We start from the raw sequence: 3,107 nt of genomic DNA on the forward strand, positions 1-3,107 counted from the left end.
CAGCGTGGGACACAAATCCAACTACGAGCTTTTTAACCGCAACAACTTTAATATACGCTATTGGAGCTGGAATTACCGCGGCTGCTGGCACCAGACTTGCCCTCCAATAGATACTCGTTAAAGGATTTAAAGTGTACTCATTCCGATTACGGGGCCTCGGATGAGTCCCGTATCGTTATTTTTCGTCACTACCTCCCCGTGCCGGGAGTGGGTAATTTGCGCGCCTGCTGCCTTCCTTGGATGTGGTAGCCGTTTCTCAGGCTCCCTCTCCGGAATCGAACCCTGATTCCCCGTTACCCGTTACAACCATGGTAGGCGCAGAACCTACCATCGACAGTTGATAAGGCAGACATTTGAAAGATGCGTCGCCGGTACGAAGACCGTGCGATCAGCCCAAAGTTATTCAGAGTCACCAAGGCAAACGGACCGGACGAGCCGACCGATTGGCTTTGATCTAATAAAAGCGTCCCTTCCATCTCTGGTCGGGACTCTGTTTGCATGTATTAGCTCTAGAATTACCACAGTTATCCAAGTAACGTGGGTACGATCTAAGGAACCATAACTGATTTAATGAGCCATTCGCGGTTTCACCTTAATGCGGCTTGTACTGAGACATGCATGGCTTAATCTTTGAGACAAGCATATGACTACTGGCAGGATCAACCAGGGAGCTGCGTCAACTAGAGCTGAGCAGCCGGCCGCCCGGGAGTGTGTCCCGGGGGCCCGCGCGAACACGCAAGCGTCCGCTCAATTATTCTGCAAACAGGAGGAGGCTGGGCTCCCCTGCACGATACACCTCGAAACCCTCTCAGGTCCCGGCGGCGCGCAGCGCCGTCCTAAGTACTTGGTCGGGTTCGAGAGAGGCGCAATCGCCCGGAGATAGGCGAGTAGACGCTTTCAGTGCGACCACCCGTGCTCCCAACTGAGCTTGCCGCTGCCGACAGAGGCCCGGGAGCGTGCTGTCGTGGTGTTGCCGGCGGGAGACAACACGCGGCCACAAACAGTGACCGGGCAGCTCCAACGCCAGCGCCACAGAGGGGCAGAGCCCCACTTGGGTGCCAAAGCGAACTCTCCCAGCACAGCGCACGCGCCAACACATCCGCACAGCTGCGATACAAACCACCTGCGAGAACCGCGGGGGCGACCGAGCAGCAGACGGCGTCGCGGCGCCGAGTGCCGGGCGGCGGCGCATCCTCAACGCACACAGTCCTCAATCGGACCAGCACACTGCAGATGTCCACCGCGCTTCGCACCGGGCCCGGGAGGACCCACTTTGGCCGCACGGCGCCGCGCGCTGGGTGCGCCGGCACGCAGATGCGCCGCCTGCCGCGTCCGTCAGCCGGCGCGCCTGCCACTGGGCGCCCCCACCAGCCGGCTGCCGCGCGTGCGCCCACGCAGCGCGCGGCCAGCACGCCGGGCGCCCCCCCCTCACCGGCCGGGGACGGTCCCACCCAGCCACCGCCGCGTATCGCTTCATACCCACATGCCCACTCACGTTCGTGGGTATGACGGGTGTCGCTGAAGCAACCGGTTAATACCTGTACCGATCGTCGATATCAACGATTCACCTCCAGCGCGAACAACCGCGCAACAACGGATTTCCAGTTCATTTGCGTAACTTGGGCAGCAAACGTAGACATCCATCTACATTTGCGACTTCTACGAGTCTTGCATGCCTGGATGTTGTGTGTCACGACGCACTCCATCAGCATACATACACGCTGCGACGTGTGCACGAAAGAACACGTGGAAGGTGGCCAGCGTACGTATACGAATGCCATTGCACAGCTGCGAAGCGCATTCAACACGCGAACTCCTGACCGACGAGCTAGAGGTGACAGGAGGGGAGGGGGGGGGGCGGGGGCGATATACGTCCTATTGCAGTACACAATACAGTGGATAGCGGGACCATGTGGAAAGTAAGCAACACTCGCAAGATGTGAGGGTACGCACCGTAAAATGAATCAATACGCAGAACACCACAGTGTGCGCGAAGTGAACTATGTTGAGATGGTTGCAATTAGGCAACGCTACACGAATTCCTAGAGTCATATAACTAACAATTACAGGGCAGGTTAGGGCGCAACGTGGGTTAGGTTAGGGCGCAACGTGGGTTAGGTTAGGGCGCAACGTGGGTTAGGTTAGGGCGCAACGTGGGTTAGGTTAGGGCGCAACGTGGGTTAGGTTAGGGCCCAACGTGGGTTAGGTTAGGGCCCAACGTGGGTTAGGTTAGGGCCCAACGTGGGTTAGGTTAGGGCGCAACTTGGGTTAGGTTAGGGCGCAACTTGGGTTAGGTTAGGGCGCAACTTGGGTTAGGTTAGGGCGCAACTTGGGTTAGGTTAGGGCGCAACTTGGGTTAGGTTAGGGCGCAACTTGGGTTAGGTTAGGGCGCAACTTGGGTTAGGTTAGGGCGCAACTTGGGTTAGGTTAGGGCGCAACTTGGGTTAGGTTAGGGCGCAACTTGGGTTAGGTTAGGGCGCAACTTGGGTTAGGTTAGGGCGCAACTTGGGTTAGGTTAGGGCGCAACTTGGGTTAGGTTAGGGCGCAACTTGGGTTAGGTTAGGGCGCAACTTGGGTTAGGTTAGGGCGCAACTTGGGTTAGGTTAGGGCGCAACTTGGGTTAGGTTAGGGCGCAACTTGGGTTAGGTTAGGGCGCAACTTGGGTTAGGTTAGGGCGCAACTTGGGTTAGGTTAGGGCGCAACTTGGGTTAGGTTAGGGCGCAACTTGGGTTAGGTTAAGGCGCAACTTGGGTTAGGTTAAGGCGCAACTTGGGTTAGGTTAAGGCGCAACTTGGGTTAGGTTAAGGCGCAACTTGGGTTAGGTTAAGGCGCAACTTGGGTTAGGTTAAGGCGCAACGTGGGTTAGGTTAGGGCGCAACGTGGGTTAGGTTAGGGCGCAACGTGGGTTAGGTTAGGGCGCAACGTGGGTTAGGTTAGGGCGCAACGTGGGTTAGGTTAGGGCGCAACGTGGGTTAGGTTAGGGCGCAACGTGGGTTAGGTTAGGGCGCAACGTGGGTTAGGTTAGGGCGCAACGTGGGTTAGGTTAGGGCGCAACGTGGGTTAGGTTAGGGCGCAACGCAGGTTAGGTTAGGGCGCAACGCGGGTTA

At 57.5% G+C, this 3,107-nt stretch overlaps 1 non-coding gene across 1 annotated transcript in view; it reads right to left on the reverse strand.

Moving 5' to 3' along the window:
• Positions 1 to 670, reverse strand: part of LOC126197296 (small subunit ribosomal RNA) — a 1,909-nt gene extending 1,239 nt beyond the window's left edge. Inside the window, exon 1 of the ribosomal RNA XR_007539668.1 lies at positions 1 to 670. This exon is cut by the window's left edge and continues 1,239 nt beyond it. This is a non-coding gene — a ribosomal RNA (small subunit ribosomal RNA).
• Positions 671 to 3,107: the final 2,437 nt, after the last annotated feature.

The sequence above is a fragment of the Schistocerca nitens genome, chromosome 7, assembly GCF_023898315.1.
Source record: "Schistocerca nitens isolate TAMUIC-IGC-003100 chromosome 7, iqSchNite1.1, whole genome shotgun sequence".
Lineage (NCBI taxonomy): Eukaryota > Metazoa > Arthropoda > Insecta > Orthoptera > Acrididae > Schistocerca > Schistocerca nitens.